This window comes from Atractosteus spatula, unplaced genomic scaffold (genome assembly GCF_055471065.1).
Source record: "Atractosteus spatula isolate fAtrSpa1 unplaced genomic scaffold, fAtrSpa1.hap1 Scaffold_236, whole genome shotgun sequence".
In the NCBI taxonomy this organism is placed as follows: domain Eukaryota; kingdom Metazoa; phylum Chordata; class Actinopteri; order Semionotiformes; family Lepisosteidae; genus Atractosteus; species Atractosteus spatula.
In genome coordinates, this window is record NW_028296804.1 from 1 (window position 1) to 14,777 (window position 14,777).

At 53.0% G+C, this 14,777-nt stretch overlaps 22 non-coding genes and 2 pseudogenes across 22 annotated transcripts; all 24 read right to left on the reverse strand.

Annotated features, from left to right (window-relative positions):
- Positions 1 to 109: 109 nt before the first annotated feature.
- Positions 110 to 228, reverse strand: LOC148808173 (5S ribosomal RNA). Its single transcript, XR_016088318.1, has one exon. It is a non-coding gene; the product is annotated as a 5S ribosomal RNA (ribosomal RNA).
- Positions 229 to 765: 537 nt separating this feature from the next.
- LOC148808174 (5S ribosomal RNA) lies at positions 766 to 884 on the reverse strand. Its single transcript, XR_016088323.1, has one exon. It is a non-coding gene; the product is annotated as a 5S ribosomal RNA (ribosomal RNA).
- Positions 885 to 1,421: 537 nt separating this feature from the next.
- Positions 1,422 to 1,540, reverse strand: LOC148808175 (5S ribosomal RNA). Its single transcript, XR_016088336.1, has one exon. It is a non-coding gene; the product is annotated as a 5S ribosomal RNA (ribosomal RNA).
- A 537-nt stretch (positions 1,541 to 2,077) lies between these two features.
- Positions 2,078 to 2,196, reverse strand: LOC148808176 (5S ribosomal RNA). The gene has a single exon (XR_016088347.1). It is a non-coding gene; the product is annotated as a 5S ribosomal RNA (ribosomal RNA).
- A 537-nt stretch (positions 2,197 to 2,733) lies between these two features.
- On the reverse strand, positions 2,734 to 2,852 carry LOC148808177 (5S ribosomal RNA). The gene has a single exon (XR_016088358.1). It is a non-coding gene; the product is annotated as a 5S ribosomal RNA (ribosomal RNA).
- A 456-nt stretch (positions 2,853 to 3,308) lies between these two features.
- Positions 3,309 to 3,427, reverse strand: LOC148808178 (5S ribosomal RNA). The gene has a single exon (XR_016088369.1). It is a non-coding gene; the product is annotated as a 5S ribosomal RNA (ribosomal RNA).
- A 456-nt stretch (positions 3,428 to 3,883) lies between these two features.
- LOC148808179 (5S ribosomal RNA) lies at positions 3,884 to 4,002 on the reverse strand. Its single transcript, XR_016088324.1, has one exon. It is a non-coding gene; the product is annotated as a 5S ribosomal RNA (ribosomal RNA).
- Positions 4,003 to 4,458: 456 nt separating this feature from the next.
- On the reverse strand, positions 4,459 to 4,577 carry LOC148808180 (5S ribosomal RNA). The gene has a single exon (XR_016088327.1). It is a non-coding gene; the product is annotated as a 5S ribosomal RNA (ribosomal RNA).
- Positions 4,578 to 5,114: 537 nt separating this feature from the next.
- Positions 5,115 to 5,233, reverse strand: LOC148808181 (5S ribosomal RNA). The gene has a single exon (XR_016088328.1). It is a non-coding gene; the product is annotated as a 5S ribosomal RNA (ribosomal RNA).
- A 456-nt stretch (positions 5,234 to 5,689) lies between these two features.
- LOC148808182 (5S ribosomal RNA) lies at positions 5,690 to 5,808 on the reverse strand (annotated as a pseudogene).
- Positions 5,809 to 6,345: 537 nt separating this feature from the next.
- Positions 6,346 to 6,464, reverse strand: LOC148808183 (5S ribosomal RNA). Its single transcript, XR_016088329.1, has one exon. It is a non-coding gene; the product is annotated as a 5S ribosomal RNA (ribosomal RNA).
- Positions 6,465 to 7,001: 537 nt separating this feature from the next.
- LOC148808184 (5S ribosomal RNA) lies at positions 7,002 to 7,120 on the reverse strand. Its single transcript, XR_016088330.1, has one exon. It is a non-coding gene; the product is annotated as a 5S ribosomal RNA (ribosomal RNA).
- Positions 7,121 to 7,576: 456 nt separating this feature from the next.
- LOC148808185 (5S ribosomal RNA) lies at positions 7,577 to 7,695 on the reverse strand. The gene has a single exon (XR_016088331.1). It is a non-coding gene; the product is annotated as a 5S ribosomal RNA (ribosomal RNA).
- A 537-nt stretch (positions 7,696 to 8,232) lies between these two features.
- On the reverse strand, positions 8,233 to 8,351 carry LOC148808186 (5S ribosomal RNA). The gene has a single exon (XR_016088332.1). It is a non-coding gene; the product is annotated as a 5S ribosomal RNA (ribosomal RNA).
- Positions 8,352 to 8,807: 456 nt separating this feature from the next.
- Positions 8,808 to 8,926, reverse strand: LOC148808187 (5S ribosomal RNA; annotated as a pseudogene).
- Positions 8,927 to 9,463: 537 nt separating this feature from the next.
- On the reverse strand, positions 9,464 to 9,582 carry LOC148808188 (5S ribosomal RNA). Its single transcript, XR_016088333.1, has one exon. It is a non-coding gene; the product is annotated as a 5S ribosomal RNA (ribosomal RNA).
- A 537-nt stretch (positions 9,583 to 10,119) lies between these two features.
- On the reverse strand, positions 10,120 to 10,238 carry LOC148808189 (5S ribosomal RNA). The gene has a single exon (XR_016088334.1). It is a non-coding gene; the product is annotated as a 5S ribosomal RNA (ribosomal RNA).
- A 456-nt stretch (positions 10,239 to 10,694) lies between these two features.
- LOC148808190 (5S ribosomal RNA) lies at positions 10,695 to 10,813 on the reverse strand. Its single transcript, XR_016088335.1, has one exon. It is a non-coding gene; the product is annotated as a 5S ribosomal RNA (ribosomal RNA).
- Positions 10,814 to 11,350: 537 nt separating this feature from the next.
- LOC148808191 (5S ribosomal RNA) lies at positions 11,351 to 11,469 on the reverse strand. Its single transcript, XR_016088337.1, has one exon. It is a non-coding gene; the product is annotated as a 5S ribosomal RNA (ribosomal RNA).
- Positions 11,470 to 12,006: 537 nt separating this feature from the next.
- LOC148808192 (5S ribosomal RNA) lies at positions 12,007 to 12,125 on the reverse strand. Its single transcript, XR_016088338.1, has one exon. It is a non-coding gene; the product is annotated as a 5S ribosomal RNA (ribosomal RNA).
- Positions 12,126 to 12,581: 456 nt separating this feature from the next.
- Positions 12,582 to 12,700, reverse strand: LOC148808193 (5S ribosomal RNA). The gene has a single exon (XR_016088339.1). It is a non-coding gene; the product is annotated as a 5S ribosomal RNA (ribosomal RNA).
- A 537-nt stretch (positions 12,701 to 13,237) lies between these two features.
- On the reverse strand, positions 13,238 to 13,356 carry LOC148808194 (5S ribosomal RNA). Its single transcript, XR_016088340.1, has one exon. It is a non-coding gene; the product is annotated as a 5S ribosomal RNA (ribosomal RNA).
- A 537-nt stretch (positions 13,357 to 13,893) lies between these two features.
- LOC148808195 (5S ribosomal RNA) lies at positions 13,894 to 14,012 on the reverse strand. The gene has a single exon (XR_016088341.1). It is a non-coding gene; the product is annotated as a 5S ribosomal RNA (ribosomal RNA).
- A 456-nt stretch (positions 14,013 to 14,468) lies between these two features.
- On the reverse strand, positions 14,469 to 14,587 carry LOC148808196 (5S ribosomal RNA). Its single transcript, XR_016088342.1, has one exon. It is a non-coding gene; the product is annotated as a 5S ribosomal RNA (ribosomal RNA).
- Positions 14,588 to 14,777: the final 190 nt, after the last annotated feature.

A 14,777-nucleotide genomic window follows, 5' to 3' on the forward strand; every position in this document is an offset into this window, starting at 1 on the left:
CACCCGTGTCTCGCCAAAGCTGACAAATAAACAGACGGACAAGCCGCACTGCACGTGTGAACAGGGGAATGAGCGAGCGAGCGGGGATAGGGCGCCTCCTGCGCTTAAAAGCTTACAGCACCTGGTATTCCCAGGCGGTCTCCCATCCAAGTACTAACCAGGCCCATCCCTGTTTAGCTTCCGAGATCAGACGAGATCAGGCGTGCTCAAGGGGGTGTGGCCGTAAGCGAGAGCAAGGCTCGCTGGCACCCTTCTTATAGAGAGGACAGCTCCGTCACCTCTTTTACGACGCTGCTTTTTTTCCCTTGCGTTTTTCTCTTCTTCCCACGTTCTCTCTCTTCACTGCCTTCGTCCCCGCTCTATTTCACTTCAGCCTTTCACTCTTGCTTCCTTCCAATGAGGACGGAGCTGCGGGAGAAAGGGCGCTATAGAGGATCGCTGTGGAGAGCTGCTGCTGTGCTTTGACATCTGAGCTCTGTGGAAAACGATCTCAATACAATTCTGAAAAACGCGACTCCCCGAACGCCAGCCGAACAAGTCTCCACAGCCGAAGCGCTGTGTCTCTTTTCAGCTGGCGATAAACCTTTCCTCGATCCTTTGCGGACTTGTAAAACTGTTCATGATCAGAATAAAAAACGCTCACGCTAATACACAAGCACCCGTGTCTCGCCAAAGCTGACAAATAAACAGACGGACAAGCCGCACTGCACGTGTGAACAGGGGAATGAGCGAGCGAGCGGGGATAGGGCGCCTCCTGCGCTTAAAAGCTTACAGCACCTGGTATTCCCAGGCGGTCTCCCATCCAAGTACTAACCAGGCCCATCCCTGTTTAGCTTCCGAGATCAGACGAGATCAGGCGTGCTCAAGGGGGTGTGGCCGCAAGCGAGAGCCAGGCTCGCTGGCACCCTTCTTATAGAGAGGACAGCTCCGTCACCTCTTTTACGACGCTGCTTTTTTTCCCTTGCGTTTTTCTCTTCTTCCCACGTTCTCTCTCTTCACTGCCTTCGTCCCCGCTCTATTTCACTTCAGCCTTTCACTCTTGCTTCCTTCCAATGAGGACGGAGCTGCGGGAGAAAGGGCGCTATAGAGGATCGCTGTGGAGAGCTGCTGCTGTGCTTTGACATCTGAGCTCTGTGGAAAACGATCTCAATACAATTCTGAAAAACGCGACTCCCCGAACGCCAGCCGAACAAGTCTCCACAGCCGAAGCGCTGTGTCTCTTTTCAGCTGGCGATAAACCTTTCCTCGATCCTTTGCGGACTTGTAAAACTGTTCATGATCAGAATAAAAAACGCTCACGCTAATACACAAGCACCCGTGTCTCGCCAAAGCTGACAAATAAACAGACGGACAAGCCGCACTGCACGTGTGAACAGGGGAATGAGCGAGCGAGCGGGGATAGGGCGCCTCCTGCGCTTAAAAGCTTACAGCACCTGGTATTCCCAGGCGGTCTCCCATCCAAGTACTAACCAGGCCCATCCCTGTTTAGCTTCCGAGATCAGACGAGATCAGGCGTGCTCAAGGGGGTGTGGCCGTAAGCGAGAGCAAGGCTCGCTGGCACCCTTCTTATAGAGAGGACAGCTCCGTCACCTCTTTTACGACGCTGCTTTTTTTCCCTTGCGTTTTTCTCTTCTTCCCACGTTCTCTCTCTTCACTGCCTTCGTCCCCGCTCTATTTCACTTCAGCCTTTCACTCTTGCTTCCTTCCAATGAGGACGGAGCTGCGGGAGAAAGGGCGCTATAGAGGATCGCTGTGGAGAGCTGCTGCTGTGCTTTGACATCTGAGCTCTGTGGAAAACGATCTCAATACAATTCTGAAAAACGCGACTCCCCGAACGCCAGCCGAACAAGTCTCCACAGCCGAAGCGCTGTGTCTCTTTTCAGCTGGCGATAAACCTTTCCTCGATCCTTTGCGGACTTGTAAAACTGTTCATGATCAGAATAAAAAACGCTCACGCTAATACACAAGCACCCGTGTCTCGCCAAAGCTGACAAATAAACAGACGGACAAGCCGCACTGCACGTGTGAACAGGGGAATGAGCGAGCGAGCGGGGATAGGGCGCCTCCTGCGCTTAAAAGCTTACAGCACCTGGTATTCCCAGGCGGTCTCCCATCCAAGTACTAACCAGGCCCATCCCTGTTTAGCTTCCGAGATCAGACGAGATCAGGCGTGCTCAAGGGGGTGTGGCCGTAAGCGAGAGCAAGGCTCGCTGGCACCCTTCTTATAGAGAGGACAGCTCCGTCACCTCTTTTACGACGCTGCTTTTTTTCCCTTGCGTTTTTCTCTTCTTCCCACGTTCTCTCTCTTCACTGCCTTCGTCCCCGCTCTATTTCACTTCAGCCTTTCACTCTTGCTTCCTTCCAATGAGGACGGAGCTGCGGGAGAAAGGGCGCTATAGAGGATCGCTGTGGAGAGCTGCTGCTGTGCTTTGACATCTGAGCTCTGTGGAAAACGATCTCAATACAATTCTGAAAAACGCGACTCCCCGAACGCCAGCCGAACAAGTCTCCACAGCCGAAGCGCTGTGTCTCTTTTCAGCTGGCGATAAACCTTTCCTCGATCCTTTGCGGACTTGTAAAACTGTTCATGATCAGAATAAAAAACGCTCACGCTAATACACAAGCACCCGTGTCTCGCCAAAGCTGACAAATAAACAGACGGACAAGCCGCACTGCACGTGTGAACAGGGGAATGAGCGAGCGAGCGGGGATAGGGCGCCTCCTGCGCTTAAAAGCTTACAGCACCTGGTATTCCCAGGCGGTCTCCCATCCAAGTACTAACCAGGCCCATCCCTGTTTAGCTTCCGAGATCAGACGAGATCAGGCGTGCTCAAGGGGGTGTGGCCGTAAGCGAGAGCAAGGCTCGCTGGCACCCTTCTTATAGAGAGGACAGCTCCGTCACCTCTTTTACGACGCTGCTTTTTTCTTGCTTCCTTCCAATGAGGACGGAGCTGCGGGAGAAAGGGCGCTATAGAGGATCGCTGTGGAGAGCTGCTGCTGTGCTTTGACATCTGAGCTCTGTGGAAAACGATCTCAATACAATTATGAAAAACGCGACTCCCCGAACGCCAGCCGAACAAGTCTCCACAGCCGAAGCGCTGTGTCTCTTTTCAGCTGGCGAGAAACCTTTCCTCGATCCTTTGCGGACTTGTAAAACTGTTCATGATCAGAATAAAAAACGCTCACGCTAATACACAAGCACCCGTGTCTCGCCAAAGCTGACAAATAAACAGACGGACAAGCCGCACTGCACGTGTGAACAGGGGAATGAGCGAGCGAGCGGGGATAGGGCGCCTCCTGCGCTTAAAAGCTTACAGCACCTGGTATTCCCAGGCGGTCTCCCATCCAAGTACTAACCAGGCCCATCCCTGTTTAGCTTCCGAGATCAGACGAGATCAGGCGTGCTCAAGGGGGTGTGGCCGTAAGCGAGAGCAAGGCTCGCTGGCACCCTTCTTATAGAGAGGACAGCTCCGTCACCTCTTTTACGACGCTGCTTTTTTCTTGCTTCCTTCCAATGAGGACGGAGCTGCGGGAGAAAGGGCGCTATAGAGGATCGCTGTGGAGAGCTGCTGCTGTGCTTTGACATCTGAGCTCTGTGGAAAACGATCTCAATACAATTATGAAAAACGCGACTCCCCGAACGCCAGCCGAACAAGTCTCCACAGCCGAAGCGCTGTGTCTCTTTTCAGCTGGCGATAAACCTTTCCTCGATCCTTTGCGGACTTGTAAAACTGTTCATGATCAGAATAAAAAACGCTCACGCTAATACACAAGCACCCGTGTCTCGCCAAAGCTGACAAATAAACAGACGGACAAGCCGCACTGCACGTGTGAACAGGGGAATGAGCGAGCGAGCGGGGATAGGGCGCCTCCTGCGCTTAAAAGCTTACAGCACCTGGTATTCCCAGGCGGTCTCCCATCCAAGTACTAACCAGGCCCATCCCTGTTTAGCTTCCGAGATCAGACGAGATCAGGCGTGCTCAAGGGGGTGTGGCCGTAAGCGAGAGCAAGGCTCGCTGGCACCCTTCTTATAGAGAGGACAGCTCCGTCACCTCTTTTACGACGCTGCTTTTTTCTTGCTTCCTTCCAATGAGGACGGAGCTGCGGGAGAAAGGGCGCTATAGAGGATCGCTGTGGAGAGCTGCTGCTGTGCTTTGACATCTGAGCTCTGTGGAAAACGATCTCAATACAATTCTGAAAAACGCGACTCCCCGAACGCCAGCCGAACAAGTCTCCACAGCCGAAGCGCTGTGTCTCTTTTCAGCTGGCGATAAACCTTTCCTCGATCCTTTGCGGACTTGTAAAACTGTTCATGATCAGAATAAAAAACGCTCACGCTAATACACAAGCACCCGTGTCTCGCCAAAGCTGACAAATAAACAGACGGACAAGCCGCACTGCACGTGTGAACAGGGGAATGAGCGAGCGAGCGGGGATAGGGCGCCTCCTGCGCTTAAAAGCTTACAGCACCTGGTATTCCCAGGCGGTCTCCCATCCAAGTACTAACCAGGCCCATCCCTGTTTAGCTTCCGAGATCAGACGAGATCAGGCGTGCTCAAGGGGGTGTGGCCGTAAGCGAGAGCAAGGCTCGCTGGCACCCTTCTTATAGAGAGGACAGCTCCGTCACCTCTTTTACGACGCTGCTTTTTTTCCCTTGCGTTTTTCTCTTCTTCCCACGTTCTCTCTCTTCACTGCCTTCGTCCCCGCTCTATTTCACTTCAGCCTTTCACTCTTGCTTCCTTCCAATGAGGACGGAGCTGCGGGAGAAAGGGCGCTATAGAGGATCGCTGTGGAGAGCTGCTGCTGTGCTTTGACATCTGAGCTCTGTGGAAAACGATCTCAATACAATTCTGAAAAACGCGACTCCCCGAACGCCAGCCGAACAAGTCTCCACAGCCGAAGCGCTGTGTCTCTTTTCAGCTGGCGATAAACCTTTCCTCGATCCTTTGCGGACTTGTAAAACTGTTCATGATCAGAATAAAAAACGCTCACGCTAATACACAAGCACCCGTGTCTCGCCAAAGCTGACAAATAAACAGACGGACAAGCCGCACTGCACGTGTGAACAGGGGAATGAGCGAGCGAGCGGGGATAGGGCGCCTCCTGCGCTTAAAAGCTTACAGCACCTGGTATTCCCAGGCGGTCTCCCATCCAAGTACTAACCAGGCCCATCCCTGTTTAGCTTCCGAGATCAGACGAGATCAGGCGTGCTCAAGGGGGTGTGGCCGTAAGCGAGAGCAAGGCTCGCTGGCACCCTTCTTATAGAGAGGACAGCTCCGTCACCTCTTTTACGACGCTGCTTTTTTCTTGCTTCCTTCCAATGAGGACGGAGCTGCGGGAGAAAGGGCGCTATAGAGGATCGCTGTGGAGAGCTGCTGCTGTGCTTTGACATCTGAGCTCTGTGGAAAACGATCTCAATACAATTCTGAAAAACGCGACTCCCCGAACGCCAGCCGAACAAGTCTCCACAGCCGAAGCGCTGTGTCTCTTTTCAGCTGGCGATAAACCTTTCCTCGATCCTTTGCGGACTTGTAAAACTGTTCATGATCAGAATAAAAAACGCTCACGCTAATACACAAGCACCCGTGTCTCGCCAAAGCTGACAAATAAACAGACGGACAAGCCGCACTGCACGTGTGAACAGGGGAATGAGCGAGCGAGCGGGGATAGGGCGCCTCCTGCGCTTAAAAGCTTACAGCACCTGGTATTCCCAGGCGGTCTCCCATCCAAGAACTAACCAGGCCCATCCCTGTTTAGCTTCCAAGATCAGACGAGATCAGGCGTGCTCAAGGGGGTGTGGCCGTAAGCGAGAGCAAGGCTCGCTGGCACCCTTCTTATAGAGAGGACAGCTCCGTCACCTCTTTTACGACGCTGCTTTTTTTCCCTTGCGTTTTTCTCTTCTTCCCACGTTCTCTCTCTTCACTGCCTTCGTCCCCGCTCTATTTCACTTCAGCCTTTCACTCTTGCTTCCTTCCAATGAGGACGGAGCTGCGGGAGAAAGGGCGCTATAGAGGATCGCTGTGGAGAGCTGCTGCTGTGCTTTGACATCTGAGCTCTGTGGAAAACGATCTCAATACAATTCTGAAAAACGCGACTCCCCGAACGCCAGCCGAACAAGTCTCCACAGCCGAAGCGCTGTGTCTCTTTTCAGCTGGCGATAAACCTTTCCTCGATCCTTTGCGGACTTGTAAAACTGTTCATGATCAGAATAAAAAACGCTCACGCTAATACACAAGCACCCGTGTCTCGCCAAAGCTGACAAATAAACAGACGGACAAGCCGCACTGCACGTGTGAACAGGGGAATGAGCGAGCGAGCGGGGATAGGGCGCCTCCTGCGCTTAAAAGCTTACAGCACCTGGTATTCCCAGGCGGTCTCCCATCCAAGTACTAACCAGGCCCATCCCTGTTTAGCTTCCGAGATCAGACGAGATCAGGCGTGCTCAAGGGGGTGTGGCCGTAAGCGAGAGCAAGGCTCGCTGGCACCCTTCTTATAGAGAGGACAGCTCCGTCACCTCTTTTACGACGCTGCTTTTTTTCCCTTGCGTTTTTCTCTTCTTCCCACGTTCTCTCTCTTCACTGCCTTCGTCCCCGCTCTATTTCACTTCAGCCTTTCACTCTTGCTTCCTTCCAATGAGGACGGAGCTGCGGGAGAAAGGGCGCTATAGAGGATCGCTGTGGAGAGCTGCTGCTGTGCTTTGACATCTGAGCTCTGTGGAAAACGATCTCAATACAATTCTGAAAAACGCGACTCCCCGAACGCCAGCCGAACAAGTCTCCACAGCCGAAGCGCTGTGTCTCTTTTCAGCTGGCGATAAACCTTTCCTCGATCCTTTGCGGACTTGTAAAACTGTTCATGATCAGAATAAAAAACGCTCACGCTAATACACAAGCACCCGTGTCTCGCCAAAGCTGACAAATAAACAGACGGACAAGCCGCACTGCACGTGTGAACAGGGGAATGAGCGAGCGAGCGGGGATAGGGCGCCTCCTGCGCTTAAAAGCTTACAGCACCTGGTATTCCCAGGCGGTCTCCCATCCAAGTACTAACCAGGCCCATCCCTGTTTAGCTTCCGAGATCAGACGAGATCAGGCGTGCTCAAGGGGGTGTGGCCGTAAGCGAGAGCAAGGCTCGCTGGCACCCTTCTTATAGAGAGGACAGCTCCGTCACCTCTTTTACGACGCTGCTTTTTTCTTGCTTCCTTCCAATGAGGACGGAGCTGCGGGAGAAAGGGCGCTATAGAGGATCGCTGTGGAGAGCTGCTGCTGTGCTTTGACATCTGAGCTCTGTGGAAAACGATCTCAATACAATTCTGAAAAACGCGACTCCCCGAACGCCAGCCGAACAAGTCTCCACAGCCGAAGCGCTGTGTCTCTTTTCAGCTGGCGATAAACCTTTCCTCGATCCTTTGCGGACTTGTAAAACTGTTCATGATCAGAATAAAAAACGCTCACGCTAATACACAAGCACCCGTGTCTCGCCAAAGCTGACAAATAAACAGACGGACAAGCCGCACTGCACGTGTGAACAGGGGAATGAGCGAGCGAGCGGGGATAGGGCGCCTCCTGCGCTTAAAAGCTTACAGCACCTGGTATTCCCAGGCGGTCTCCCATCCAAGTACTAACCAGGCCCATCCCTGTTTAGCTTCCGAGATCAGACGAGATCAGGCGTGCTCAAGGGGGTGTGGCCGTAAGCGAGAGCAAGGCTCGCTGGCACCCTTCTTATAGAGAGGACAGCTCCGTCACCTCTTTTACGACGCTGCTTTTTTTCCCTTGCGTTTTTCTCTTCTTCCCACGTTCTCTCTCTTCACTGCCTTCGTCCCCGCTCTATTTCACTTCAGCCTTTCACTCTTGCTTCCTTCCAATGAGGACGGAGCTGCGGGAGAAAGGGCGCTATAGAGGATCGCTGTGGAGAGCTGCTGCTGTGCTTTGACATCTGAGCTCTGTGGAAAACGATCTCAATACAATTCTGAAAAACGCGACTCCCCGAACGCCAGCCGAACAAGTCTCCACAGCCGAAGCGCTGTGTCTCTTTTCAGCTGGCGATAAACCTTTCCTCGATCCTTTGCGGACTTGTAAAACTGTTCATGATCAGAATAAAAAACGCTCACGCTAATACACAAGCACCCGTGTCTCGCCAAAGCTGACAAATAAACAGACGGACAAGCCGCACTGCACGTGTGAACAGGGGAATGAGCGAGCGAGCGGGGATAGGGCGCCTCCTGCGCTTAAAAGCTTACAGCACCTGGTATTCCCAGGCGGTCTCCCATCCAAGTACTAACCAGGCCCATCCCTGTTTAGCTTCCGAGATCAGACGAGATCAGGCGTGCTCAAGGGGGTGTGGCCGTAAGCGAGAGCAAGGCTCGCTGGCACCCTTCTTATAGAGAGGACAGCTCCGTCACCTCTTTTACGACGCTGCTTTTTTCTTGCTTCCTTCCAATGAGGACGGAGCTGCGGGAGAAAGGGCGCTATAGAGGATCGCTGTGGAGAGCTGCTGCTGTGCTTTGACATCTGAGCTCTGTGGAAAACGATCTCAATACAATTCTGAAAAACGCGACTCCCCGAACGCCAGCCGAACAAGTCTCCACAGCCGAAGCGCTGTGTCTCTTTTCAGCTGGCGATAAACCTTTCCTCGATCCTTTGCGGACTTGTAAAACTGTTCATGATCAGAATAAAAAACGCTCACGCTAATACACAAGCACCCGTGTCTCGCCAAAGCTGACAAATAAACAGACGGACAAGCCGCACTGCACGTGTGAACAGGGGAATGAGCGAGCGAGCGGGGATAGGGCGCCTCCTGCGCTTAAAAGCTTACAGCACCTGGTATTCCCAGGCGGTCTCCCATCCAAGAACTAACCAGGCCCATCCCTGTTTAGCTTCCAAGATCAGACGAGATCAGGCGTGCTCAAGGGGGTGTGGCCGTAAGCGAGAGCAAGGCTCGCTGGCACCCTTCTTATAGAGAGGACAGCTCCGTCACCTCTTTTACGACGCTGCTTTTTTTCCCTTGCGTTTTTCTCTTCTTCCCACGTTCTCTCTCTTCACTGCCTTCGTCCCCGCTCTATTTCACTTCAGCCTTTCACTCTTGCTTCCTTCCAATGAGGACGGAGCTGCGGGAGAAAGGGCGCTATAGAGGATCGCTGTGGAGAGCTGCTGCTGTGCTTTGACATCTGAGCTCTGTGGAAAACGATCTCAATACAATTCTGAAAAACGCGACTCCCCGAACGCCAGCCGAACAAGTCTCCACAGCCGAAGCGCTGTGTCTCTTTTCAGCTGGCGATAAACCTTTCCTCGATCCTTTGCGGACTTGTAAAACTGTTCATGATCAGAATAAAAAACGCTCACGCTAATACACAAGCACCCGTGTCTCGCCAAAGCTGACAAATAAACAGACGGACAAGCCGCACTGCACGTGTGAACAGGGGAATGAGCGAGCGAGCGGGGATAGGGCGCCTCCTGCGCTTAAAAGCTTACAGCACCTGGTATTCCCAGGCGGTCTCCCATCCAAGTACTAACCAGGCCCATCCCTGTTTAGCTTCCGAGATCAGACGAGATCAGGCGTGCTCAAGGGGGTGTGGCCGTAAGCGAGAGCAAGGCTCGCTGGCACCCTTCTTATAGAGAGGACAGCTCCGTCACCTCTTTTACGACGCTGCTTTTTTTCCCTTGCGTTTTTCTCTTCTTCCCACGTTCTCTCTCTTCACTGCCTTCGTCCCCGCTCTATTTCACTTCAGCCTTTCACTCTTGCTTCCTTCCAATGAGGACGGAGCTGCGGGAGAAAGGGCGCTATAGAGGATCGCTGTGGAGAGCTGCTGCTGTGCTTTGACATCTGAGCTCTGTGGAAAACGATCTCAATACAATTCTGAAAAACGCGACTCCCCGAACGCCAGCCGAACAAGTCTCCACAGCCGAAGCGCTGTGTCTCTTTTCAGCTGGCGATAAACCTTTCCTCGATCCTTTGCGGACTTGTAAAACTGTTCATGATCAGAATAAAAAACGCTCACGCTAATACACAAGCACCCGTGTCTCGCCAAAGCTGACAAATAAACAGACGGACAAGCCGCACTGCACGTGTGAACAGGGGAATGAGCGAGCGAGCGGGGATAGGGCGCCTCCTGCGCTTAAAAGCTTACAGCACCTGGTATTCCCAGGCGGTCTCCCATCCAAGTACTAACCAGGCCCATCCCTGTTTAGCTTCCGAGATCAGACGAGATCAGGCGTGCTCAAGGGGGTGTGGCCGTAAGCGAGAGCAAGGCTCGCTGGCACCCTTCTTATAGAGAGGACAGCTCCGTCACCTCTTTTACGACGCTGCTTTTTTCTTGCTTCCTTCCAATGAGGACGGAGCTGCGGGAGAAAGGGCGCTATAGAGGATCGCTGTGGAGAGCTGCTGCTGTGCTTTGACATCTGAGCTCTGTGGAAAACGATCTCAATACAATTCTGAAAAACGCGACTCCCCGAACGCCAGCCGAACAAGTCTCCACAGCCGAAGCGCTGTGTCTCTTTTCAGCTGGCGATAAACCTTTCCTCGATCCTTTGCGGACTTGTAAAACTGTTCATGATCAGAATAAAAAACGCTCACGCTAATACACAAGCACCCGTGTCTCGCCAAAGCTGACAAATAAACAGACGGACAAGCCGCACTGCACGTGTGAACAGGGGAATGAGCGAGCGAGCGGGGATAGGGCGCCTCCTGCGCTTAAAAGCTTACAGCACCTGGTATTCCCAGGCGGTCTCCCATCCAAGTACTAACCAGGCCCATCCCTGTTTAGCTTCCGAGATCAGACGAGATCAGGCGTGCTCAAGGGGGTGTGGCCGTAAGCGAGAGCAAGGCTCGCTGGCACCCTTCTTATAGAGAGGACAGCTCCGTCACCTCTTTTACGACGCTGCTTTTTTTCCCTTGCGTTTTTCTCTTCTTCCCACGTTCTCTCTCTTCACTGCCTTCGTCCCCGCTCTATTTCACTTCAGCCTTTCACTCTTGCTTCCTTCCAATGAGGACGGAGCTGCGGGAGAAAGGGCGCTATAGAGGATCGCTGTGGAGAGCTGCTGCTGTGCTTTGACATCTGAGCTCTGTGGAAAACGATCTCAATACAATTCTGAAAAACGCGACTCCCCGAACGCCAGCCGAACAAGTCTCCACAGCCGAAGCGCTGTGTCTCTTTTCAGCTGGCGATAAACCTTTCCTCGATCCTTTGCGGACTTGTAAAACTGTTCATGATCAGAATAAAAAACGCTCACGCTAATACACAAGCACCCGTGTCTCGCCAAAGCTGACAAATAAACAGACGGACAAGCCGCACTGCACGTGTGAACAGGGGAATGAGCGAGCGAGCGGGGATAGGGCGCCTCCTGCGCTTAAAAGCTTACAGCACCTGGTATTCCCAGGCGGTCTCCCATCCAAGTACTAACCAGGCCCATCCCTGTTTAGCTTCCGAGATCAGACGAGATCAGGCGTGCTCAAGGGGGTGTGGCCGTAAGCGAGAGCAAGGCTCGCTGGCACCCTTCTTATAGAGAGGACAGCTCCGTCACCTCTTTTACGACGCTGCTTTTTTTCCCTTGCGTTTTTCTCTTCTTCCCACGTTCTCTCTCTTCACTGCCTTCGTCCCCGCTCTATTTCACTTCAGCCTTTCACTCTTGCTTCCTTCCAATGAGGACGGAGCTGCGGGAGAAAGGGCGCTATAGAGGATCGCTGTGGAGAGCTGCTGCTGTGCTTTGACATCTGAGCTCTGTGGAAAACGATCTCAATACAATTCTGAAAAACGCGACTCCCCGAACGCCAGCCGAACAAGTCTCCACAGCCGAAGCGCTGTGTCTCTTTTCAGCTGGCGATAAACCTTTCCTCGATCCTTTGCGGACTTGTAAAACTGTTCATGATCAGAATAAAAAACGCTCACGCTAATACACAAGCACCCGTGTCTCGCCAAAGCTGACAAATAAACAGACGGACAAGCCGCACTGCACGTGTGAACAGGGGAATGAGCGAGCGAGCGGGGATAGGGCGCCTCCTGCGCTTAAAAGCTTACAGCACCTGGTATTCCCAGGCGGTCTCCCATCCAAGTACTAACCAGGCCCATCCCTGTTTAGCTTCCGAGATCAGACGAGATCAGGCGTGCTCAAGGGGGTGTGGCCGTAAGCGAGAGCAAGGCTCGCTGGCACCCTTCTTATAGAGAGGACAGCTCCGTCACCTCTTTTACGACGCTGCTTTTTTCTTGCTTCCTTCCAATGAGGACGGAGCTGCGGGAGAAAGGGCGCTATAGAGGATCGCTGTGGAGAGCTGCTGCTGTGCTTTGACATCTGAGCTCTGTGGAAAACGATCTCAATACAATTCTGAAAAACGCGACTCCCCGAACGCCAGCCGAACAAGTCTCCACAGCCGAAGCGCTGTGTCTCTTTTCAGCTGGCGATAAACCTTTCCTCGATCCTTTGCGGACTTGTAAAACTGTTCATGATCAGAATAAAAAACGCTCACGCTAATACACAAGCACCCGTGTCTCGCCAAAGCTGACAAATAAACAGACGGACAAGCCGCACTGCACGTGTGAACAGGGGAATGAGCGAGCGAGCGGGGATAGGGCGCCTCCTGCGCTTAAAAGCTTACAGCACCTGGTATTCCCAGGCGGTCTCCCATCCAAGTACTAACCAGGCCCATCCCTGTTTAGCTTCCGAGATCAGACGAGATCAGGCGTGCTCAAGGGGGTGTGGCCGTAAGCGAGAGCAAGGCTCGCTGGCACCCTTCTTATAGAGAGGACAGCTCCGTCACCTCTTTTACGACGCTGCTTTTTTTCCCTTGCGTTTTTCTCTTCTTCCCACGTTCTCTCTCTTCACTGCCTTCGTCCCCGCTCTATTTCACTTCAGCCTTTCACTCTTGCTTCCTTCCAATGAGGACGGAGCTGCGGGAGAAAGGGCGCTATAGAGGATCGCTGTGGAGAGCTGCTGCTGTGCTTTGACATCTGAGCTCTGTGGAAAACGATCTCAATACAATTCTGAAAAACGCGACTCCCCGAACGCCAGCCGAACAAGTCTCCACAGCCGAAGCGCTGTGTCTCTTTTCAGCTGGCGATAAACCTTTCCTCGATCCTTTGCGGACTTGTAAAACTGTTCATGATCAGAATAAAAAACGCTCACGCTAATACACAAGCACCCGTGTCTCGCCAAAGCTGACAAATAAACAGACGGACAAGCCGCACTGCACGTGTGAACAGGGGAATGAGCGAGCGAGCGGGGATAGGGCGCCTCCTGCGCTTAAAAGCTTACAGCACCTGGTATTCCCAGGCGGTCTCCCATCCAAGTACTAACCAGGCCCATCCCTGTTTAGCTTCCGAGATCAGACGAGATCAGGCGTGCTCAAGGGGGTGTGGCCGTAAGCGAGAGCAAGGCTCGCTGGCACCCTTCTTATAGAGAGGACAGCTCCGTCACCTCTTTTACGACGCTGCTTTTTTTCCCTTGCGTTTTTCTCTTCTTCCCACGTTCTCTCTCTTCACTGCCTTCGTCCCCGCTCTATTTCACTTCAGCCTTTCACTCTTGCTTCCTTCCAATGAGGACGGAGCTGCGGGAGAAAGGGCGCTATAGAGGATCGCTGTGGAGAGCTGCTGCTGTGCTTTGACATCTGAGCTCTGTGGAAAACGATCTCAATACAATTCTGAAAAACGCGACTCCCCGAACGCCAGCCGAACAAGTCTCCACAGCCGAAGCGCTGTGTCTCTTTTCAGCTGGCGATAAACCTTTCCTCGATCCTTTGCGGACTTGTAAAACTGTTCATGATCAGAATAAAAAACGCTCACGCTAATACACAAGCACCCGTGTCTCGCCAAAGCTGACAAATAAACAGACGGACAAGCCGCACTGCACGTGTGAACAGGGGAATGAGCGAGCGAGCGGGGATAGGGCGCCTCCTGCGCTTAAAAGCTTACAGCACCTGGTATTCCCAGGCGGTCTCCCATCCAAGTACTAACCAGGCCCATCCCTGTTTAGCTTCCGAGATCAGACGAGATCAGGCGTGCTCAAGGGGGTGTGGCCGTAAGCGAGAGCAAGGCTCGCTGGCACCCTTCTTATAGAGAGGACAGCTCCGTCACCTCTTTTACGACGCTGCTTTTTTCTTGCTTCCTTCCAATGAGGACGGAGCTGCGGGAGAAAGGGCGCTATAGAGGATCGCTGTGGAGAGCTGCTGCTGTGCTTTGACATCTGAGCTCTGTGGAAAACGATCTCAATACAATTCTGAAAAACGCGACTCCCCGAACGCCAGCCGAACAAGTCTCCACAGCCGAAGCGCTGTGTCTCTTTTCAGCTGGCGATAAACCTTTCCTCGATCCTTTGCGGACTTGTAAAACTGTTCATGATCAGAATAAAAAACGCTCACGCTAATACACAAGCACCCGTGTCTCGCCAAAGCTGACAAATAAACAGACGGACAAGCCGCACTGCACGTGTGAACAGGGGAATGAGCGAGCGAGCGGGGATAGGGCGCCTCCTGCGCTTAAAAGCTTACAGCACCTGGTATTCCCAGGCGGTCTCCCATCCAAGTACTAACCAGGCCCATCCCTGTTTAGCTTCCGAGATCAGACGAGATCAGGCGTGCTCAAGGGGGTGTGGCCGTAAGCGAGAGCAAGGCTCGCTGGCACCCTTCTTATAGAGAGGACAGCTCCGTCACCTCTTTTACGACGCTGCTTTTTTTCCCTTGCGTTTTTCTCTTCTTCCCACGTTCTCTCTCTTCACTGCCTTCGTCCCCGCTCTATTTCACTTCAGCCTTTCACTCTTGCTTCCTTCCAATGAGGACGGAGCTGCGGGAGA